General features: G+C 35.1%; 1 pseudogene; it reads left to right on the forward strand.

Annotated features, from left to right (window-relative positions):
• The window catches only part of LOC110199083 (alpha-enolase pseudogene), an 87,676-nt pseudogene extending 61,734 nt beyond the window's left edge, over positions 1-25,942 (forward strand).
• The last annotated feature ends 281 nt before the right edge of the window (positions 25,943-26,223 follow it).

Genomic DNA, 26,223 nt, shown 5'->3' on the forward strand with positions numbered 1-26,223 from the left:
TTAGAAATCAGAATCCAAAAATAGGTTGTTTACAAGGAACACACTTGAAACAGAAGAACACACATAGAGTAAAATAAGGGGCTAGAGCAGATTCAATTATACTTCAGCTGAATTCAAAAAAGGGTAGAAATCATAATCTCAAACAAAGCAAAAAAAAAAAAATAGACCTAATCAAAAGAGATAATAATCAGGGAAACTACATATTGCTAAAAGGTAACATGGACAATTAAGTAATATCAATACTAAATATATGCACCAAATGGGATGGCATCCAAATTCTTAAAGGAAAGTTGAATGAATTACAGAAGGAAGTAGTAAAATTATACTGGTGAGGGACCTCAACTTTCCTCTCTCAGAGCCAGATAAATCTGACCATAAGATAAATAAGAAGTTAATGAGTTGAATAAAATTATAAAAAAGTTAGATATGAAAGACCTCTAGAGAAAGCTGAATGGGAATGAAAAGGAGTGTACCTTTTTCTCAGCTATACTTGAAACCTTCAAAAAATGAACATACATTAGCCATAAAAGTTCACAAACAAAAACAGAAAAGGAGAAATATAAAATTCATCTTTTTAAAATCATAATGCAATGAAAATCACATTCAATAAAGAACCAGGGAAACATATATCGAAAATAAATTGGATACTAAATAATCCAATCCTAAAGAATGAATAGGCCAAAGAACAAATCATTGAAACAATAAATAATTTCATTAAGAATGATGACAACAATGAAAAAGCATCACAAAATTTATGGGATGCTGTCAAAGCAGTACTCATGGGAAATTAATACTGTAAGTATATACAGTGATAGAAGGAAAAGCAGCACAATGAATTAGGCACGCAACTAAAAATAATAGAAAAATAACAAATTGAAAATCCTGAATTGAGCATCAAAAATGGAAATCCTGAAAATCAAAGGAGCTATTAATAAAATTGAAAGTAAAAAATTGAACTAATAAATAAAACTAGTAGCTGATTTTATGGGAAAAACAGTAAAATGATAAACCAATGGTTGCTTTTATTTTTGAAATACATCAAACTACCAGTATCAAAAATGAAAAGGGTTAATACGTCACCAGTGAGGATGAAATTAAAGTAATTGCTAGGAGTTATTTTACCTGCTAGTAAAATTAACAATCTAAATGAAATGAATGAATATTTACAAAAATATAAATTGCCCAGATTAACATAAGAGGAACTAGAATAGTTAAATGACCCTGTTTTAGAAAAATAACTTAAGCAAGCCACAAATGAGCTTCCTAAGAAAAAATCTCCAGATAGATTTTCTAGTGAATTCCTCCAAATATTTAAAGAATAATTATTTATAATGCTATATGAACTATTTTTTAAAATAGATAAAGTAGCCCTACCAAATTCCATTAATGACAAAACATCATTTTGGTACTCAAACCAGAGAGAGGGAAAAAAGAGAAAACTATACTCCAAATTCCCTAGTAATATGAATGTAAAAAATTAAATAGAATGCTAGCGAGGAGATTATAGCATTATACCACAAAGATTATACATACACTGTGACCAGGTAGGATTTATACAAAGAATGCAGGAATTAGGAAATTGTTGTTATTATTAACTAAATCAATAGCTAAAAGAAAAAATCAAATTATTGTCTCAATAGATGTGGACAAAAGCTTTTGACAAACGGTAAGACCCATGCTATTAAAAACACTAGGTAGTGTGGGAATCAATGGAGTCTTTCTTTTTCTTCAGTATTTTTTTGGGTCTCCTTTAGCAAGCTATTGACTTGTTTTTCATGATTTTCTTGCATCACTCTCATTTCTCTTCCCAGTTTTTCCTCTACTTCTCTTACTTGCTTCTCAAAATCCTTTTTGAGCTCTTCCAAGGCTTGGGACTGATTCATATTTTTCTTGGAGGTTTTGGATGTAGGAGCTTTGACTTTCTTTTCTTCTGGTTGTATGTTTTGATCTTTGTTACGAAAAAAGGTTCTATGGTCCGACACTTCCTGTGAGGTTTGCTCATGATCCCAGCCAATTACTTGAGATATAAAATCTTTATTAAGGTAGAGGTCTGCTTCCAATGTGGAGAATGTACTGTCCCAAGCTTTAGGGGTTTGTACAGCTGTTTTCAGAGATACTTGTAGGGACCTGTAAATTTTCAGTTCTTCCAAGGTGGTATGTTAAGGGACGAGGTGTTTACTCCTTTCCTGGCCTGTGCTTGAGTCTGTGAGGAGAATTTCATCTCCACCAGTACTACAAGCTCCACCACACCAGTGCTCCTTCTAGCCCCAGGACTGCCCCTCAGAACTGTGACACAGATCTAAGCATGGGCAAAGCAAGATATTCCTGCCTCAGCACTGACAAAGAGATCCCTGCCATCCCTCTCTGATCATCCACCTGATTCCCCCTCAGTCTGTGGGCTGGAAGCTCAGGAGCAGCCGCTGCCCCGGGGCAAGCTCTGGGACTGGAGCTGAGATCACTGCACTTCTCTCTCACCATAGACCACTGACCTTCTAAGTTGTCTTTGGCATTAGTGAGTTGAGAAGTCTGGAAACCACCACAGCTGCCTGCAATTCATTCCTCAGAGGCCTGCTCCAGGGTCGCTGTGGCCTGTGCACCCACACCAAACTGAACTTCTTTCCCAGCTCGGGAATATACCTTTCTGATCAATCATCCAGTTTGTCTTGGGCTGGAAATTTGTTTCACTCTGTCTTTTTGTGGGTTCTGCTGCTTTAGAATTTGTTTAGAGCCATTTTTTATGAGCATTTGGAGGGGTTTGGGGGAGAGCTCAAGTAAGTCACTGCTATCACTCTGCCATCTTGACTCCGCCGCCCCATGGAGTCCTTCTTAAAATGATATGTGATATCTATCTAAAACTATCAGAAAGCATTATCTGTAATTGTGATAAACTAGAAGCCTCTCCAATAAGATCAGGGTTGAAATAAGGATGTTATCACCACTATTACTCCATATTGTACTAGAAATGCTAGCTATAGCAATAAGACAAGAAAAAGAAATTGAAGTAATAAGAACAGGTAATGAGGAAACACAGTAATCCCTCTTTGCAGATGACATGATGGTATACTTGGAGATCCCTAGAAAAACAATTAAAAAAATTAACTGAAACAATTAACAACTGTAGCAAAGTTGCTGGATATAAAATAAACCCACATTAATTATTAGTATTTCTATATTTTACCAACAAAGCCCAGCAGGAAGAGATAGAAAGATACGTTCTGTTTTAAATGATCCAGACAGTTAAAAATGCTTGGGATTCTATCTGCCAAGACAAACCCAGGCACTATATGAACACAATTACAAAACAATTTTCATAGAAATTAAAAGAGATCTAAACAATTGTAAAAATATTAATTACTCATCAGTAGTCTAACCAATATAATAACAATGGCAATTCTACCTGAATTAATTTACTTATTCAATGCCATACCAATCAAATTGCCAAAGAATTATTCCATAGATTTGTCAAAAAAAAGTCATGAAAAACAAAATGTCAAGAATATCAAGGGAATCAATTAAAAAAATGTGAAGGAAAACACACCTCCAGAGAAATAACTGATGAATTCTGAGTGCAATTGAAGTATAATTTTCTTGTTTTGTTTTGTTTTGTTTTATGATGTGGATAATATGGAAATATTTTGCATGAATTCTTGTTTAATTGATATATTTTTGTTTGCATTCATAGTAGGTGAGGAAGAGTGGGGAGGAGAGAATTTGGAATTTAAAATTTAAAAAGAAAAATATAGGAAGGGAAGGGGATAAGAAAGCATAGATTCATGAACTACTAGAGACTGCCTTCAAGTTGATGTCAATATGCTGAAGTCCTTTTTTTCAGGTTTTCCGATTTGAGCAATTCTAAAATTCACCTATCATTCATATTCAACCATAATTAAAAGAATGGATGAGAGCTATGAAACAGGTAAGAGATGAAGTCCAAGGATACTTGATCAGAAATCCCTTTTCAAGGCTGCTGATTCACTTTGGTTTCCACTTGGCCCTCAACTCTCACCTGTGGCTCCAAGAAGCTGTAGCATTGAAGGGGCCACAACCCAGTAAACCATCTCGACAGACAAACTAACACTTCAGAGCAATTGATGGGCCTTAAATCCATTGGGAGTTAGGGAGTTATCTACCCCAAGCATGTGAAGAGTTCCCCCAGAAGAATGAGTGGATGAGAACCATTTGTTCTAATGGCCATGAAGGCAACTAAAGCAGGCACTGAGGAGCACTTCAAGTTAATCAGGCATTGAAGACACCAAGGCCATCCACTGAATACCAGACCACTGCCAGTCATCCTGAATTTTATTTTGCTACAAGACTTTGATGTCTCTAGAACAGAGAGTAAAGCAGAGAGTGAGACTCTGTGCAATTTTGCTTCACTTGCATCCAATTTGCTCATGAGTCAAGATATCACCCTACGATGTCATTTGTCCTCTTCAAAAATAAAGTACAAACAACAGTCCAACTTGCACCTGGCTAAGTGTCCCCCCTGAAACAGCCAGAGAAAAATGGAAAGGTTGCTGAAATTTTAATCTAAGGGCCTGAATTCTAAGTCCTTACTATCACATTTAGTATCTGTGTGACTTTCAGTAAGTCAATATTCACTAGTCTTTTTTTTTTCTTTAAAATAGGTGGGGAAGGGGAATGGAACAGGTAACATCTAAGAAAGGTTTAGGTTTTTAAATTATTTCCCTGTGTTCACTCAGGCTCTTCTTGAAGACCTCATCTCTTTACAAAATAGAATCCAAGGTGACTGAAATATAAAGGCTACCATTTTTCTACATTAATGTTAATATTCTTTCCCAGAGAACCATTGATGATATCAAGTGAAAACACACCACATGCTTAAAGTAAACAACTAAAGCTTTGGGAAGGAAATAGAGTCCATATGATTTTATGTTTTAGAAGGTAAAGTCACCTATGATAAGTTTAAGCTAAAAGCCAATGTTATAATTATATGCATGCTAAGTAATTTAAGTGGACTTAGGATGCATTGGCAGAGTATAACTATGGGAAGTAGGAAGGTATAAAGAAAGTGAGTACTCACATCCTGAATAAGAGCCAATGAGTATCATAAGAGCGGCATTAACAGTTATTCCACTTGCTTCAAAGCAGAAGTATTAACTGCAATACAACTGAGTAGACTAAGATGAAATCAGGCTAGAAATTCAATGTCAATAGCAGGAAGCAATTGAAAAGTTCAAAGAATAACAAGCAGAGAAGAGACCAGTTAGAGCAATCCCAATCAGCAATTCATAGGAATATGGAACATTGGAACAGTTCTATCATGCCACAGTGTGAGTCCTTGAGAGAACACACTTTAGGAAAACTCTATCTTTTTAGTTATGTAAATAATACACTTTAGGGTACACAGTGACATCTCTAGTTATGAACTACTTAGAGATCTTGGACAAGGGGGCTAAGGTATTTAAAAGCTAATTATGAAATGGAAGGAAAGTTGATGTGAAGTACTCTCTTCAGTTTGACTAAAAAAAAATATGCCTTCTGTTACTAATGTTGTACATGAGAGTTAGAAATCTTCGTTAAATATTCTTTAAAATACTTTCCATGCTGATTAATAAAAATTATAATAGATCATATTGTGTAGTACTTTATGGTATGTAAAATCTGTGCTAGTGGCATGAAGCTAAATATTGATGTCTTCATCTGTAAAATGAAAGTAATAATAGTATATGCTCAAAGGGTTGGTGTGAGGATACATATTATCTTATGCTACACATGTTATTTTATATGAAGTGAGGCATGGCAGCATAATGGATAGAGAGATGGCCATGAAAGTGGGGAAATGTACATTCAAGTTGTGACTCTGTGGTCCTGGCTAGGTAGTGTGGGGTCTCAGCACTTTGAGAAGTTTCCTAAGGCTATGAGTTTCCAACCAGGTTCTGGCCTGCATTAGTAAAAGAAATACCTCACCAGGTGCTGCCCATGCCAATGAAATTACAGGTCTCGTCCCTAAATCTATCTTATGTGAACCTCACACAAACCATGTAAGCGTCTACTATTATTATTCCATTTTAGAGAAAAAGAAATCAACACACAGGGAGGTTCAATGATGAGTCCAGTGTCACGCAGATAGCAAATATCAGAAATTGGAACTAAACTCAGGTAGCTCCGAGTCCCGTGCTCTAACCATTGTGTTATGAAGTCCTTATACTCTGACTACAGCAATTGAATCTAATTTATTTTCTGTTTTTATGGCCTCCCACAACCATTTGCTCAAAATCGTTTTCAGTTATTGCAAAATTATGATGGGAAGAATTTTCCTTTGCCTACTGTGACAAATTAGGTCCATTTCTCTGTTGCTACATCATTTAATCTCGTGCCTCTTTCAGTAGTACTCAGGTTTTTCATCTGTACCCTTTACGTGCTCCATTAACTTTAGTCAGATAACATTATTTCTTTCCCTACAGAAATTCCTATGTCTTGCCTTCAGATAGTCAAAACTCTTAATTTGTCCCCTGGTCACTTAATCCTATGTACCCCTTCAAACTTTCCAGTATCATTGCCTGTTGTTTCCCTTTGCACATTCTCCATTCTAATTGAACTGGTCTTATGACTGTCCCCCAGTACTTGGCACAGTGCCTAGCATGTAGTAGGTGCTTAATAAATACCTGTTGACTTGATAACCTGAAATGCCATCTTCCATCTGCTAGCCTTTATATAAGTGATCAGTTTTCATGTCAGTGCTTAGACTCTACAATGCTTTGTCTCTTCTTCTATACCTGACAAAAGTTATGGCATTCTTAGTAGTGATACCCAATTGCTACCTCCTACACAGGCCACTCTGATCCAACTCCTCCCCCTTTTCCCTCCCTTTTGTAACTATTTTGTACTTCTTTATATTTATATAATTCTGATTTTAGTTTACAAAGTTACTATTCAATATCATTAAATATTTACAAAATTGTTGATTTCCCCTCCAGGAATTAAACTCCCTGAGGACAGGGCCTCCTTTTTTTTCTCTTTCATTTCTATTCATTAGTATAGAGCAAATCTTTTCATACATAGTAGGCATTTAATGCATGTTTGTTGATTTTAATTCTCTAATCATATCACATAAAATGTGTTGCTAAATAATAGACATAATCTCCCTTCTATCAAGCTACCTGGGACTTGAGTTAGAAGAAATGGGTTCTCAACTCCCACTTCATTAAATTGTGAACTCTGTGAAGACAGGGACTGTCTTTTGCCTCCTATTGTGTTCCCAGTAATTAACCCAGAGCTATCATATAGTAGGTGCTTAATAAATGTTTACTGACTGACTTCATTTGTGAGAATTTGGACATATCACAGTATCTTTGTGAAATCTTTTCTTTTTTGTCATCTGTAAAGTTGCAATAATAATATGTCCCAGTCCTACCTTATAATTATTGTGAATGAGAAAATGTTTATGAAAACTTTTTAAAGCAGTCAATAAACATTTATTAATTACCTACTATATTTGAGACATGTGTTAAGTGCTGGGTATACAAAGAAAGATAAAAGACAGTCCCTGTTCTCAAAGAGCTAACAGTTTAATGAGAGAGACAGCATGGTAACAACTATATATGATCATGCTATATGGAAGCTGAATTTAAAATAATCAATCTACAGAAAGCACTAGACTTAAGGGAGATTGAAAAAGGGCTGCTATGGACGATGGAATTTTAGCTGGAACATTAGGGAAGCCAGGAAACAGAGATAAGGAGGGAGAGCCATCCAAGTTGGAGCTTATTATTTCAAATGCTCTTTGAATTGTTTGTAATACTAGAAGGGAATAAACAATCCAAAATAAAATTTAATCCAAAAGTAAGTTTTATTTCCCTTTGTATTTGCTGTTATTGTTTTGTTAATCAGTCATGTCTGACTCTTTGTGACCCCATTGGGGTTCTCTTAGCAAAGATACTAGAGTGGTTTGCCATTTTCTTCTCCAGATCATTTTACAGATGAGGAAACTGAGGCAAACAGGATTAAATGACTTACCCAGGGTCACACAGCTGCTGATTGACACCAGAGATGAATTCAGGAGGAGGAGTTTTTCTTACTTCAGGTCCAGCCCTCTATCCACTAGGCCACGTAGCTGCCCTGGAAAAGTTTTTAGAGGCTACCAATTCAAATTGTCTTATTTTACAGGTGAGGAGCGTGAGACACAGCATCACGCAGCTAGCAAGTGTCTGAGGCAGCATATAAACCCAGGTTTTCCTGACTCCATGTCCAGAACATTGTCAACTACTCCATACTTACTCCATTTTTTATTATCTGATGCAGAGTGAAATGAGCAGAACCAGGATGAAATGCAAACAAAGAACAATAACCAATCATGAGATCATCAAATGATAAAGCAGATATGCCTTTTGTGTTTTGCTCTTCTATACTCCATTGTAATAAATAAGCATAGTCAAGAAAAATGTCAATACAGGGTGATGCCATAAGACAATTAGGAGAGCAAGGAATAGTTGACCTGTCAGATCTATAGAGAAGGGAAGATTTATGACCAAACAAGAGATGAAGAGTAATACACGATGTAAACTGGATAATTTTGATTATAAATTTTTTTAAAGTTTTGCACAAACAAAACCAATGCAAGCAAGATTAGAAGGAAAACAGAATTTTTTTTTTTGTATCAAGTGCCACTGATAAAGGCCTAATTTCTCAAATGCATAGAGAACTGACTCAAATTTGTAAGAATACAAATCATTCTCCAATTGATAAATGGTCAAAGGATATGAGCAGGCAGTATTCAGATGAAAAAAATCAAAGCTTTCTATAATGATAGAAAAATGCTCTAAATCACTATGAATTGGAGAAACGCACATTAAAAACAATTCTGCAGCACCACCTCACACCTATCAGTTTGGCTAATATGAAAGAAAAGGGAAATGATAAATGTCGGAATGGGGTTGGGAAAACTGGGGAAATAAAGCATTGCTAATAGAGTTGTAAACTGAGCCAACCATTCTGGAGAGCAATTGGAACTGTCCAAACTATATAACTGTGCATACCCTTCAATCCAGCAATACCAACACTAAGCCTGTATCCCAAAGGGATTAAAAAAGAAAAAAAAAGGAAAAGGATCTACTTGCACAAAAATATTTATAGCAGCTGTTTTTGTGGTGGCAAAGAATTGGAAATTCCCATGAATTGGGGAATGGCTGAACAAGTTGTGGTATAAGAATGTAAAGGAAGACTATTGTGCTATAAGAAATGATGAGCAAACAGATTTCAGAAAATCTTGGAAAGACTTACATGAACTGGTAAAAATGAAAGGAGCAGAAACAGGAGAACACTGTAAACAGTAACAGTGATATTCTGCAATGATCAGCTATCATTGACTTAGGTCTTCTCAGTAATACAATGATGCAAGACAGCTCCAAAATACTCATGGTGGAAAATGCTATCCACATCCAGAGAAAGAACTAATGGAGTCTCAATGCAGAAAGAAGTATACTGTTTTCACTTTCTTTATTTTTTCATGGATTTTCCTTTTACAAACTATAATTTTTTGAAAAATATTTCTTTTTTCACATGACTGACATGGAAATATGGTTTACATAATTGTATGTATGTGTATATACATGTATTTATGTATGTGAGTAAATCTGTAACTAATTGCTTATATTTTAGGAAGTGGGAGGGAGAAAGAAAATATGGAACTCAAAATTTTATTAAAAATGAATGTTAAAAATAGTCTTTGCATGTAAGTTGGAAAAAAGAAAACACTATTAAAATAAATAAATACAAACACGACAAAATATCAGCCATGTTTGAAAATTATATATGTATACATACATGCATATACATATACACACATATATTTATCACGTACATATATTTTACACACTTATTCATATATACATGTATTTGTATAGATATTACATGTATACATTAGAAATATGCACTGTGTATATACATACATGTGTGTGTATATATATATGTGTGTGTGTGTGTGTGTGTGTGTGTGTGTGTGTGTGTATTATGCATATATATGATTTTTGAGGACAAGGACTATATTTTACCTCTTTTTGTGTCTTTAGCACTTCATACACTGCCTGAGATGTAGACACTTAAATCCATGTGTGTATAACTCTAGTGCATTATTTCTGATAGAAGACAAGTGGTATACTTCATCAGTCTTTTGAAATCATAATTGGTTATTATTATTTTGATCAGAATTATGAAAATGTTCAAAATTATATTTTACATCCCTGTGATCATCTCAGGATGAAGAAAATCACCCAGTCCTAGACACGAGAAGAGCTTTTGTTCAAATGGAAAATAATATCATCAATTTTTTTTTGTTTTTTATTAAAGCATCTAAAAGATAATTAAGGACCTGCATTAAGAACTGGAAGATTTCTTGCCATTCACATCCCTCTTACTAGCATCAAGAATTTTGTTCAACTTTAAAATTTCAGAGATCATCTTTATGATCTCAGCATCTATACAATGCCTTGAACATGATAGTTACTTGATAATATTTATTTATTGAATGTCTTCATAAACAAGAAAGATCATTATAAGTCAGAGTGGCCAGAGAAGGCTTCCAGGAGGAGGTGAAACTTGACCAAGGCCTCAAAAGTAAAGGTAAATCTTTGTTAAAGAGGAGAGCAAGCCCATTCCTGCTGACTACCATAGAAAGCACAAATCTGTGTGAAGGAACAGGGCTGTGTAAGCCACAACCAGAAGTAATGAGGACATAAGTATAACAGATGTGGAGGCTAGATATAGAAAAGTAGTCTAAGAATATATAGTATTCAGGTTATGGAGGGCTTTGAATGTCATGCTAAGATGATTGGAGTTTGTTCTATAGAAAATGGGAAAATAATAGATAACTATAATCATTGACAACTGTGTCTTGCGTATACAACCTATTCCACTGATGCACCACTCTATTTCTTAGCCAGTACCAAGCAGTTTTGATGATTGCTGCTTCATAATACAATTTAAGATCTGGAATGGATAGGCCACCTTCACCTGAATTTCTTTTCATTGGTTCCCTTGATATTCTGGACCTTTGGTTCTTCCAAATTAATCTTGTTATTATTTTTTTCTAATTCTATAAAATAATTTCTTGGTAGTTTGATTCATATGTTCAGAAAACCACCAGGTGCCTCGGCATTCTAGAGCAAACAGGTCTCCCAGTGCCTCAGCAAAAATAAGGGAAGCAGCACTACAAAGGGCCCCAGGCAGATAAACATCCTGCAACATCCATCTGAAAGGAGCTAAAGAAAGCTAAAGGAAAGGAAATGCAAGCAGCCTAGAGTTGCCCGAAAGTTGCAGCCATGCTGATTCCAGCCCAACACCAGGTAAACTGCCAGAACCCTACAGCCTCCAATTATCAATATCAGAGGCCCCAGCAAACAAAGCCAGTGACCAAGACCTAGGCTCCCAACACAAGAAGCTTAGGTCAGTGCCCTCTGCTCCCCAGCAAGAGAGCTTAATCTCTTTAAAGGCCAGGGAATAAAGAAACACCATGAGAAAAAAAGTACCATAGATTCATATTGTGAGAAGAGTGAAGATCAAGTCAGAAATTCTGAAGAGTACAACATTGTCAACAAAACCACATCTGCAACCTCAAAAGGGAATATGAACTGGTCTGAAGCCCTAAAAGCCTTCTTAGAAGAGTTCAAGAAAGATTTTAAAAGTCAAGTGAGAGAGGTAGAAGAGTCCTTAAAAAATACAATTGGCCAACTGGAAAACAAAATACACTGAAGAAAACAAGTCCTGAAATATACAATTGGCCAATTGAGGAAGGAGGTACAAAATCTAATAGAAGAAAACAATTTGTTAAAAATTAAAATCAGGCAAATGGAAGCTAATGACTCTATGAGAGAGCAAGAATCAGTCAAACAGAAACAAAAAAATGAAAAAATGGATGAAAATGTGAAATACCTCATTTGTAAAACAACTGACCTGCAAAATCAATTCAAGAGAGACAATTTAAAAATTAATGGTCTATCTGAATATCATGATGAAAAAAAGAGCCTGGACAGTATATTCCAGGAAATCATAAAGGAAAACTGCCCTGAAGTCCTAGAACCAGAAGATAAAATAGCCATAGAAAGAATCCACCTATCACCTCCTGAAAGAGATCCCAAATTGAAAATGCCAAGAAACATAGTAGCCAAATTCCAAAATTACCGGGTCAAAGAGAAAATACTGCAAGCAGCCAGAAAGAAACAAAATATCACGGAACTGGAACCACAGTCAGGATTACACAGGACCTTGCAGCTTTTACATTAAAAGACCGTAGGGTGTGGAACATGATATTTAGTAAGACAAAGGAGCTTGGATTACGACCACGGATCAACTACCCAGCGAAAATGAGCATGATCTTTCAGAGAAGGAGATAGATATTCAATGAAATAGGGGACTTCCAAACCTTCCTGATAAAAAGACCAGAGCTCAACAGAAAATTTGATCTTCAAGTACAAGACTCTAGAGAGACATAGAAAGGTAAATGGGGCAGAAAGATACAATATGTTGTTAATAAGGGCAAACTGTTTACATCCCTACAAGGGAAGATGACACTTGCAACTCTTGAGAACTGTATTGTTATTACACCATGTTAAAGGAGTATACACAAAGTGGGTGGATATAAGTTGACTTTGATGTAGTGATATTAAAAAAGTCTAATCGAGTAGGTTAAATGGATCCAAGTAAGTTGATTAATCTGATCTAAGAAAATGTACTGAAAAAGCAGGAGGCAGACAAGGGTAAATTAAATCACAGGAAAAGACATAAAAATCAAATACAGCAGAGGGAAAGAAGGGAGGGAGATGAGCATTGTTTGAACCTTACTCTGATCAGATTTGACTCAAGAAGGGAATAACATAATCAATTAGGTATAGCAATCTAACTTGCTCTATAGGCAGTAGGAGGGAAAAGGGGAAATAAAAGGGAGGGGGGATAAAAGGGAGGGAAGAAGCAGTAAGGGTAAAGGGGAAGAAAAGGGAAAGCACTAATAGAAGGGATTAGGGACTGAAGGAGGCGGTGATCAAAAGCAAAACACTAGTGAGGAAGGAAAAAGAGAAAGGAGAAAGAAAAGCTTAAATGGGAGGTGGGGAGGATGGAAAAAAGACAGAGATAGTAATCATAACTGTGAATGTGAATGGGATGAACTCTCCCATAAAATGGTAGCGGATAGCAGAATGGATTAAAAAACACAATCTTACAATATGTTGCTTACAGGAACGCTTTTGAAAAAGAGTGGCACATACAGGGTAAAAGGTAAAAGGCTAGAGCAGAATATATTATGCTTCAGCTGAAGTAAAAAAAGCAGTGGTAGCAATCCTCATCTCAGACAAAGCAAAAGCAAAAATTGATCTTATCAAAAGAGATAAGGAAGGAAACTACATCCTGCTAAAAGGCACCATAGGCAATGAAGTAATATCATTACTGAACACATACGCACCAAATAGTTTGGCATCCAAGTTCTTAGGGGAGAAGTTCAGGGAGTTACAGGAAGAAATAGACAGTAAAACTATATTAGTGGGGGACCTCAACCTCCCCCTTTCTGAACTAGATAAATCTAACCACAAAATAAGCAAGAAAGAAGTTAAGGAGGTGAATAGAACATTAGAAAAGTTAAGTATGATAGACCTCTGGAGAAAACTGAATGGGGACAGAAAGGAATATATTTTTTTCTCAGTGGTACATGGCACATACACAAAAATTGACCATGTACTAGGACATAAAAACCTCACAATCCAATGCAGAAAGGCAGAAATATTAAATGAATCCTTTTCAGATCATAATGTAATAAAAAAATTAAAGGGCCATGGAAAGATAGACTAAAAAATAATTGGAAACTAAGTAATCTAATCCTAAAAAATGATTGAATGTCTCTTTCACAAAATAGTCCTTCAAATATTTTAAGACAGTTGTCATGCCCTTCCTGTCCTACCAACCTTTCCTACTCTAGGATAAATATCCCTAGGTTCTCTAAAAATTCTTGAAAAGACATGATTCGTGGGCTCTTCACCATCTTGGTTGTATTGTAGATTCTCTCCAGCTTCTCAGTGCCTTTCTTAATTGTAGAGTTATAACTTAATAGTACTTCAGATGAGGTTTTACCATAGTGAAGTTCAGTGGTACTATCATCTCCCTATTCTTAGACATCTCTGAAGGAAGTCTAAAATCACATTAACCTCTTATAACACATCATTTTTTTAATACATAAGGAGCTTCACATCTACACCCTGTACTAAAAGCTCCCAAGTCAACTTTTTAGACGTGCCTCTCCATCTTACTCTCCATTTTCCCTCAGAAGTTCTTCTTGGTTTGACTCCAAGGAAAATCATGCCTCCCCCAGGATAAGTTAATAAATTGAAATTTTATCATCTAACAAATTGGCTCAGGCTTTTGATACTTAATACCTTCTCAACTCACCATCAGTTGCTTCTCCCTCTTGATTGGAGGTCTGGGTAGTAAAGCAATAAACTCTGAAAGCCTTCCTTTATAGAGGGCTCACAACTTTCTAGGTAACTCTCCACGTTCCATCAGTGGCTCTGCCTAGTTTAACTTTAAGGAATACATACTACCATTGAGTATCCTATTGTTCCCCTTTTACAGTTGCCTTTTGTGTATCATCTTCCCTCATTATATTTTAAGTTTCGTAGGGCAGGGACTGTCTTTTTGAAAAAAAATATTCAAAATTTTGACACAGTGCCTGCCACATGTTAAGTAATATATAAATGATCATTGAATAAAATTATGCTTGTAAAATAGATTTTTTTATCCTGTTTAAATTTTGTTTTCTTAGTGCTGGCTCATTGTTATAGTATGTTGAAATCTTTCTGGATCCAGGGTGTCATCTAATGTATTACCTGTATGACGTAGTTTTGTGTCTCCTATAAATGTGATTTGCATGCCATCTATTGCATTGTCTAATTCATTGACCAAAGAAATGTAAATATCATAGAGATGAGTGCAGATTCATGAGATACTTTCAAGTTGACTTCAAGCTACTGAAGACGTGGTAATTTCAGGTCTGGTCATTTCAGTAATTCTGAAATTCACTAACCATTCATCTTCAACTATACTCAAAAGAATGGATGAGTGCTATAAAGGAAATATGAGATGAAGTCAAAGGATAGAGCTTTGATGGAGGCAGTGAAAAAGACAGTGTATCATAGAATTATGGTGTTTCACTTAGAAGGGACCTCAGACACCATCTTGTCCATCCCTGTATCTGATCAGGAATCCTTGTTGATCCAACAACTCTGGAATGTCATTGTCACAATTGTTTCTATTCTAGACATGAAGAAACTGAGACTGAGAAAGGTTGATTCACCCAGGGACGTAGAGCTAGCAAGTGTCTGAGACTAGATTTGAACTCAGGTCGTCTTGATTCCAGAGCCATCACTCTATTGACTGGTTTTTATTAACATGTCTTTATAGCTTATATTGTGTTATAGAAAAATATATTATCAAATGATTTTTTCTTCAGGTAGTGGTTGTACTAGATTGCCTTTGAGGTTTCTTTCATTTTTCAGCATTCATTCTTGGATTCTTAAATCTGTAACACTATCCACTAATTCTTTCACCTCTATTCTCCCTACCAGTATCTCCAACACTTTGGTGAACATTATATCCAGCAATTGATTCATCTCCCTCTTCACAACATTTTACAGTTTACTGATGTCCTTCCTAAAATGTGCCAATGAGAAATTAATGTAATTTTTTTTCAAATGTGATCAAAGCACACAAAAGGCTTGTATAGATTCAATTACAAGTTGTTCTTTAAAAAAATTAAGAATGACTTAAAATGCTGGAGGAATATTCAGTGTTTGCATCTAGACTGTGCCAATATAACAAAAAAGACAATATCACCAAAGTTAATTTACACTTTTACTACCATAACAATCAAATTAACAAGGGGATATTTTATGTAACTTGATAAAAACAATGACAAAATTCATTTGAAAAAACAATAAATCTAGAATATCAAGAGAGATGATTTAAAAAGATGAGAATGAAAAAAACAATAGCACTTTCCAACCCCAAACTACATTCTAAAACAACAATCATCAAAGCCATCTGGTACTAGTTAAATATTAGTGAATTGATCAGTAGACTAAATGAGGGAAAATCAAAAATAATGTAATGCAACAACACTGTGTTGGATAAAGTGGAAAATATAAATCACCCAGGAAAGAACTACTTTATAAAAGCTGCTGGCAAAATAAAAAAACAGTCTGGCAGAAATTAGGCCTAGACCAATATCTTAAACTACATTCTACAATACATTCTAAGTGGATTGTAACCTTAATGTTAAAGATCATAGTATTAAAAAAATAGAAGACAAGCCGATCATACACCCTTCACAGATGTGGGTAGAAGATGCATCCTTAAACCAAGGATGGAAGAAGTACCCACAATTAAACAGATAACTTTGACTACATGAAACTGAAAAGTTTCTGCACAAACAAAATTAATACATTCTGGATAAGCAAAATGGTTGAATGAGAAAAAAGTATGAAAATTCTCTAATAAGGTTTTGGTATCCATAATATACAAACAGTCAATGTTGACATATGTACATATGTATGTATTCATGTATGTGTGATAGGCATTTCTCAAAGATATGAACAAACAGCTCTCAAAAGAATACAAAGTATTAACAACCACTTGAAAGAATATTCTAAATCAATAATAATGAGATAAAATCAACTTCAAGCAATTCTAAGATGCCACCTCACACCCTGAAAATTAGCAAAGATGACAACGATGGCAATATCAATGGTGGAAAGGTTGTGGGATGACAGACACACTAACAAATGGTTGGTGGAGCTGTGCAATATTGCAACCATTTTGGAAACCGATTTGGAACCATGAAATAAAGTGAAGCAAATGTACATATCCTTTGATTTAGAGACTTCATTATTGGACTTATACCCCAAGGAAGCCATTGATAAAAAAGAAAATCCCCATATGTACCAAAATGTTCATAGCAGTGCTTTTCATGGTAACAAAGAATCAGAAACAAAAGATACCCCTTGGTTGAGGAATAATTAAACAGATTGTAGTACATTAATGTAAAATGGAAAAATATTTTTCTGTAAGAAATAATGTTTTTGATGAATCCAGAGATGTATGGAAAGATGCATAGGAACTGATGCAGAATTTCAAAAATTAACTGATGCAGAGCCAAGAAAACAACATATGCAACAACTATAACAATGGATAAAATTTCCCAGATCTACAATTCTAGTAGAAAAGAAAAATAAAGTTAGTTTGATATAACTTGTTCTTTCAGAGAAGTCAAAGTAACAGAAACATCAGGATAGTGTATTATAACAAGCACACACATACAGATAAGACTATGTAGGAGAATTTCAATAAAAGGAATATATCAACACTGTCACATATTCAGAAATTTATAAAAAAATATAGTGAGCCCAGAACCAATGGGCATATCCTTTTTGTGTCTGTGCATCCAGCCATTGATCTCCTTGAATTGGTGTGCCTGGAACATTAATAGATGTTTTGTAAAATATTTGTTGGTGATGCAAAATGAAGTGAAAAATTAGGAAAACAATTTACATGATAACATCATAAAAAAATAACTTTGAAGGACTTTAGAACTCTGGTTGCACAATGACCAGTCATGATGCCAGAGGATTGATGATGAAGAATGCTACTCATCTCCTGACAAAGAGGTGATGAGCTCAAAGTTCAAAATGAGATGAGTTTTAGATGTGGTGGATGTGGCAATTTGTTTTGACAAACTGTCTGTATGTGTTACATGGGTTTTGTTTTATTTTCAGTGGAGGGACAGGAGGGAAAGAAAATAAATCTGTGTCATGGGGGGGTGAAGTTTATTTTAAAAATTAATGCTTATTGATTAATGCATTACTTGATTTCGTGTTTGTATGTCTCTTCCAGCTAACTCTGTATGTTTCAATGAGTATGTAATTGTGTAGCACAAATGTGTGGAGACAGGTAATGCAAGAGGAGAAAACTGTACTAGCTATTTCTCAAATTTACTTTTATAACTGGTTTGTGAGACACCATAGCCATGGTCAAAGAACTGAGTGCCTGCTAGTCTTGACCGTTAGGACTTCTGTCACTAGAACTGTACTCTAAGTCTGCTTCATTTAGTAGGACCTACCACAGCTTGTCCTCCACTGGACTAGGCTTCATAAATCCAAGATCACATCTGGCCATGACAGAGAATTGGAATAGATATTTTAATTTTCTCTCCAAACTCACAGTCTCATGCCCTGAGATGTAGATTCTGATAGGTGGGTTTTTGTCTGATCTTGCCATGGCTCCAAGCCTCTTCCCAATCATTTCTAAACAATGCTGCCCAGATTCTGGCCATGGTTTTTATTCTTTTCCCATCAGAACCTTGGACTCTGCCGTTAAGAAATCAGGATCTTGCAGCAGAGTTTTCATCAAGTCAACAAGCATTCATTCATTATTTATGTGCTATGTTCCAGGCACTGGTGGTTTCACTTTATTTTCTCTGGAACCAGGTCTTCATGTCATGTTTCACCATGTCCACACCACTACAGGGCTCCTCTTTTAGACTCCCTTCATATTCATATTACCCCATTATATTTAAGCTCCTCTATACATGTATAACCTGTGCTAAATTGCTTGCCTTCTCAATGAGGAGAAGGAAAGAAAGGAAGAGAATATGGAACTCACAATTTGAAAAAAAAATTAAATAGTTTTTACATGTAATTGCAAAAATATTAAATTATTTTAAAAAAGAATTTAACCTCCATGAGAATGGAGATTGTCTTGTTTGCTTGCATTTGTATTCCAAGAATGCAATATAGTGTCTTTAACATAGTAAATATTTAATAAGTGAATTTTCTATCTATTATCTATTTTCTATTATATATAAACTAACATCTATCAATCTACCATCTACCTTTTTATCTCTGTCTAATTTTTAATGATTACCAGATTTAAAAATGATAATTGCAACAAGTAAAATATAGGGAGACAATTGACAGTTGACTGCATTCTTAAATGTTCGTTCACTTTCATTTATTCTGCTACCATTGTTTTCTCCTACACGCCTTGACTTCAATCTTTATGTTTGGTTTTGAGCTTATAATGGCTTCAGAACAGGAATAGACTGTGCTCTTGACTTTGCTATTTCTTTCTGTTTTATGAGTTGATGTTCATGGTTGGTTGGGCATGGGGGAGGAACTATAAAAACTATATAAACAACAGTAGGAGTGAAGCAGAATCTGAAGAATTTGCACTAGAAGTGTGGGTAAAAACTAAATTTTTTTCATTAAATTCACACCCTTCATAACCTTGAAAAAAGTTACATGCCTTGTACGTGTGGCAGATTTACAGGTTCCCCTAATTTGGATTCACTTTGTGAATATCCAATTAGTTCCCTAAAACTTAAAGATTATTATATTGTTTTTGTAAAGATATGCATTTTATTGATTAAAATCATTCTAAAGAGATTTTAAGAAATCATCTTTTCCTCCAGAGATGCTAATCTCCCCAGTGGCCTTCTGAAGCTCTATGTTATTGAACAATAAACTAAAATTTTGTCATTTCTTGTCATAATCATCTGTATAATTCTCTCAACTTATGTAGCCTTTCATTCCTGTTAACACAGAGATGTAATCAGACTTTCCAAGGCAGCTTACCTTAGTCCAGTTACTAAAATCAATATAAAACAGTGATAGGAATGATTTTACACATTCTTTATAGACATTTTTTTTCCTTTCCAGGTCTGGTACTTAATGAAAGTTATGCATTAAATTCATTTGTACAAGCCTTAGAAATGTAGTTCTCAGATTTAAGCAAGTTTGGCATCCGTTATAATCTTATTTCTTGGTGTAATTTCCAAACTGGAGGGGAGGGGGGTAAAAGAGAAGTATGAGATTTAGGAAAAGGGATATGAGAAGATGTGGAGTGAGTTATGAAATTTATTCATCCCAGAAAAAGAAATGGAATAAAAGTCAAACTCACAGCAAATGAATTGGAAATTTACACTTTGATTGTGGAACTGTGAAAGCAGTGGCCTGGAGTTCATACTATCCAATGGAACAAGAAAAAGCTGGAGCTATATAAGGGGTCACAATTCTTTTGTTCCATGAGTGTTTCTCATATACTTTATGTGGATATGGTATTGTAGAGTCATATGTAGTGGGTATGATTGTTTGATGGTACCTATCAATGTAGGCCAAAATAAAATTGTTAATTGGTATACTTAAAAATGAGCATTATTTCAGCAGGCATCAAATGTATTTGAAACTTGGCTGGGGAATCCAACTTCAGTTGGAAGAAAAAAGTTTAATGAAGGCAAAGCTGGATTCCAAATGTGTCCCATGTGATCTATACATTACTATATCTATATGCCCAGTCTACCATTATCTCAATTGTCCTCTGTGTTTTTAAGTTAGGGAAATGGGCTGTAGTGAGTAGGTATCAAAAATACTGTGATTCTGTGTCTGAGAGGCAAACCCCCTCAAAAGTGAAATAGGTAGGAAATGGAAGTAATGCATAAAATCTTACAGGATCCACATGGGTTTACCTATTCATTTATCCAGGCACACATGCACAAACACATGCACATATTAATACCTATATGTATAGGTATATATTCTTATATATAGTGCATATGTATACATGTGCATTACATATGTGTATACACATGCATGTGTATGTGTGTGTGTATATATATATATATATATATTATATATTTATACACTTGCATGTATACCTACAGTACAGTGACAATTTTGCTGATCATTGTTTAAGTATGTGATTTTTGGAGAGAAGCTTCAGAAGCCAAGTGCATAATTTCTCATTTAGATAAAACTCATCAATCTTAGAGAATCAGAACAAAATGAGGAAGAGTACTCTATTTCTCTCCTAATAGAGTAGTTTCAGATACACAAATATAAAGACAGAAATAAACACTGATATCTGAAGGAGGAAGAAGAGTTATCAACGTTTTAACAAGAGGGCTCTTTAAATTTATACCGTCCAGAAGAATAATTTAAATAGATTACTTTTCTATTAACCAAGTAATCAATGATCAAAAATGTTCCAATTTCCAACAAGTATGTCTGATTATGTATATATATGAAATATTTTATAAAATCATATATATGTTTTGCAGCCAAAATGAGGTATCAACCAAAACTTTCTCCTACTATATTAAAATACAACTGTTCTTTAGAATAGAAGCATCAATAGAAATATAAATCCATCTCATATTTTTAGCCACTACAGGATTTTAATGTGTAGGAGACTTTAAAACTTTGAGCTAAAAATATCTTAAAACATGTTTATTTACTAAATGCTTTCACTCTCATTACTGCATTTATTTTAAAAATGACTTTCAGGAAGTACACTCAATTAAAAAAAATAAACTCCTTATTACTCAAACAATTTTAAGCTTGGAAACATTTCTTCAAATCATGAAATTATAAGAAGGACTTTTTTTTTACTAAACATTTTTGGCTAGACCCTGTGGGGGAGGGGGAGTTCCCTCCCTCAAGAAACTTCAGAATCCAAAGTGATTCACTTCTATTTAAAATATTTTTTAACTTTTTCCCATGACTATGACGTGAAAAAAAAATAATTGGAGAAATTTTTAGCTCCACCCCCTCAAGTAACACAAATCATCTGTTCATTTTTAAAAATATGTAAAGAATAAAACTGTATGTAACAATTTGTTAAGCGTAGGTGTCTGTGTATGTGTGTCTTATGTGTGATCTGATAAGCTATATTTGTGGTAGTTCAGAAATTAATGGCACGATGACTTCCCACACAACAATATGGAAAACTGCATTCACAGAAGGCAATCTTGATAGCTGAATCATGAAATTCACCCATTAATTATATAGTTATTTGAGGAGGAAGGAATCCTCAGGATGCTTGTGAATCAATCAGTGAGAAGCTGAAATGGAAAGGAATATGTGAATAAAGTTCAATATTTCAAAAGATCTTTTACCTAACTACTGTGAGGACTCCTTACATTACTAAAGATTATAGTCTAATACATGGCACAAAAATATTATAGATTCTGTTCCCACAAAATCACCCTCTGTGATTCATCTTCATTTTTCCAATGGTCTCCCAAGAGAGGAACTACCTTTAGTCCCATAGTGATGAAATCCATCCTAAGAGTCCCTGTCTTTTTCTATCTCCATGTACCTCTGTCTGTCACTGTTTGTCTCTATCTCTGAAACAAACAGGGAGATAAATGTTCTTCAAAGTTGGAAACCATGGTCATTGAAGGTGTCTGTGCAACTTTTGAAAGGAGAAAGGATTCCATATAGTTGGTGATGTCTTTGAGAGATTCTTCTTTGTGAATTATGTTTTTCTGCTGTATTAGTCCAAAAGTATTACCTACCCTGCTTAATAGGTTATTTAATAAAGTTTTACTTACTACATCATAAAGAAAAAATCAACAAATTGAATAAAATGAAAAAGTGGTATATCTAAAATTCATAATGAATTGGTTAAAATTTATAAAACTATAATGAATTTCTCAATAAGAAAGTAGTGAGAGTACATGAATAGATAGTATTCAGAAGATAAAATGAAAATTATCAATAACCCCATGAAAATCTGTTCAAGATTACTAGTGACAAGAAAAATGTATATCAAGACAAATTTATAATTCCACTGTATGAACTTTAATTTGATAAAAATAGTAAGAACAATTCCTAAACTCTTCAAAATCCTTGATTAAGCCATCTCTTTACTGTATTCCAAAGACAAATGACAAAAGAAAAGGAAGTAATAAATTATTCATATCATCACGATTTGTAATGACAAAAAGCTGGATACAAATGGTAGGCCAAGTGGTTGGGGACAGCTGACCAAAATGGTCAAAAGAAAATATATTGATAAAACCATAATTTAAAAGGTCTACTGTTCCCATGCCACCTTGCAATCATTTATTAAGCACAGTGTGTGTGTGTGTGTGTGTGTGTGTGTGTGTGTGTGTGTGTGTGTGTGTAGCATCATTGTAAATATGCTAAGCTTTTTTGGACCCACCACACTTCTGTTTCCATTTGGTTATCCATGACATTTAATTCTTCAGAGATCTTGACATTCCAAGAAATGCTATCATATAGCATTACTAGCAAGCCATTTATGTTAACAAAAACATACATGATTTTTCCAGTGCTATTGAGCCACTTAAGATTTTTCAAAGCCCTGCAGAACTTGTAAATTCAATTCATCCTGTTCTCTTCATCCTATTCAATTCTAAGTCATTTTCATTGTGCATCTTTGATTTATACATCAGGTATACATAACAATGTAGTAATACAATGAACAGACCATCCTTTTCATATAACATGGAATTGTTCTTTAAAAATTTCAAATTGTCTTCCAGAACAGTCGTAGTAATTAGTAATTCCTCCAGAAAAAAAAATATTGTCCCCAGTACCCATCATTTATCCATCATAGACTGTTTTACTGCTTACTATTTTTATCAAATTAAAGTTCATACAGTGAAATTATAAATTTGTCTTGATATACGTTTTTCTTGTCATTGGCAATCTTGAACAGATTTTCATGGGGTTATTGATAATTTTCGTTTCATCTTCTGAATACTATCTATTCATGTACTCTCACTACTTTCTTATTGAGAAGCCATTATAGTTTTATAAATTTTAACCAATTCATTATGAATTTTAGATATATCACTTTTTCAGATATATTTGATGCAAAGATTTCCTCCATCATCAACATCATCACTAACCTATATCTCTTCTCCTCATTCTGGATATATGTATTACATTTGTTTATCAGCTTTAAAATTATATTTAAGGAAATTGTCTACTATGTCTTTTATAATCTCTTCAAACCCACATCTTCCCCTCTTCCTAGTGATGTAAACTCTATTATTCAATTCTCCTTTTTATTGTATTTTTTACTATTTAAATTATTAGTATTTAATTGTATGATATATGTTGTAAGGTGCTAGTATAAACCTATTTTCTGCTGAACTGCTTTCTAGTTTGCCCACCAGTTCTTGTCACGTAAATAATCATGTGCAAACTTTCATTTTGGCTCTTGTCAAACACTGTGTATTCCTGGGCTGTGCCGATTTCTTTCTAGACCCTCCTTGTAAAGCACCCTTTTTGGGGTCAGCCTTCCAACTTTCAATCCTATTTAAGGGTTGAATCATAACAGACCTAATTGATTGTTTTTGTAATGACTCTAGAAGTAACCCTGAGTACTGTGGCCTTAATATTGTCATTGACAAGCACCACTCACCCCATAGTGTACTCCCCATTAACAATAAACCAGTTCACTATTGGATTTTAGAAAAGGGATTAACTAAGAAGGCACAGTGAGAACAACCAAAACATAAGTGCCAGCAGTTCCTGATGGTTTCTGAGTTCTAATACTCCCTGAAAGTGTCTTTTCTTAAGTGACTATCATTATAAATTATCTCATAAAGGGAGTTTGGTAGAATACATCTTATACTCACTAAATTTGGATAGAATATGATTGTAAACTGTTCTTGTCCAGTATATTTTTTGTTGTCTGTCTTCAGTGTCTTTACATTATATATGGAGACAACCAATGGCCACTAGCCCTCTGATAAATGCCTCAGGAATCATGTGGATTTGACCTCTAATGAAACCTCTAGTAAGACCTTGTGATTTCCAACCTCAAAAGGGCACTTCTTAGACATTGCCACCTCAAAGTAGTTCCAGGGAAAGAAACATAAAAGAAAGGAAATTCTGAGACCTTCTTAGCATACACTACAACATAGCCAATTAGACTGGACTCACATAGTGAGTATCTACACATACTCCAGGGGCTGGCTGCTCACATGGGCTTGAGGCTGTCATGTGGCCAGATGGAAGACTGGAAAGCAAACTTTTCCCCACCTGGTTCTCAAGAGCCAAGCAATTCTGACTTAGCAACTCCTGAATCATTAGTTCTGTAATCTTTGCAGTCAGAGAACTCTGTCATCACAAGATTGAAAAAGTTTAAGTCATAATAAATTCCACATTCTCCATGGGAGAAATAGTACAGATACTCCAAGGACTGCCCTCACTATAGGCCAGTCCACTGTCATTGTAATTATTGAGTCTGGTCCACTGACTTTCAATTCTTTCAAATCAGTTACTTGTAATTTTTAAAAAATAATTACTACTTTATAATATAACTTGTCTGGCAGTAGTCAAAACCTCTTCGTTCTTCCTCTTTTTCAATACTCCACTTAATATTTGTGGCTTTTTTATATGCATTGGAGTTGAGGTCTACCACAACCTGAACAATGTGACTAAGCAGAAATATGAACCAGATGCCATCAACATAGAGGATGAGGGCAGCTTTGCTCCTAACATCCTGGAGAATAAAGAAGTTTTGGAGCTACTAAAGAATGCTATTGCTAAGGCTGGCTATACTGATATGGTCATAATTGGCATGAATGTTGCTGCCTCAAAATTCTTCCAATCTAGGAAATATGACTTGGACTTCAAGTCTCCTGATGATTCCAGGAGATACTTGTCCCCTTTGGGCTTGAGGATGTCTATAAGATCTCCATCAAGCATTATTCAGTGGTATCTATTGAAGATCCCTTTGACTAAGGTGATTGAGAAACTTGGAAGAATTTCACTGCTACTGCAGTCATCCAGGTGGTAGGGGATGATCTCACAGTGACTATCTGAATGAGAAAGCCTGCAACTGCTTCCTACTCAAAGCAAACCAGATTGGCTTTGTGATTGAATCTCTCCAGACATGCAAGCTGGCTCAGTCCAATGGGTGGGGAGTAATGATTTCCCATCATTCTGGGCAGAATGAAGATGCCTTAATTGCAGACCTGGTGGTGGGTCCCTGCACTGGGCAGATCAAGACTGGTGCCCCCTGTAGATCTGAGCATCTGGCCCAGTATAACCAGCTTCTCAGAATTGAGGAAGAGCTGGGCAGCAAGGTTAAATTTGCTGGAAGGAACTTCAGAAACCCTCAGGCCAAGTAAGCTCTGTGACCAGGAGGCCTCAGAGCTTGCAGGCACCAGTCATTTCTGTAAAAGTCTGCTCCTGTCCTAAGAATGGGCAACACCAAGTATCAGAACAGTTTTGTTTTGATCTCTGCTATTTAACTTCCACCTTTCTGTGATGTTCTTGCTGCTTCGTTACAACTGTCTTACCAGAGACTATGCCTGATCATCTGGGGCTGTGTGGGTAGACCCTTATCATCTTGTGACTGGGATAGAATGACCTGTTCTCACCCCCGATGCCTGTGTTGCTGTGATACATC

The sequence above is a fragment of the Phascolarctos cinereus genome, unplaced genomic scaffold (genome assembly GCF_003287225.1).
Source record: "Phascolarctos cinereus isolate Bilbo 61053 unplaced genomic scaffold, phaCin_HiC Scaffold_4;HRSCAF=312, whole genome shotgun sequence".
In the NCBI taxonomy this organism is placed as follows: Eukaryota; Metazoa; Chordata; class Mammalia; order Diprotodontia; family Phascolarctidae; genus Phascolarctos; species Phascolarctos cinereus.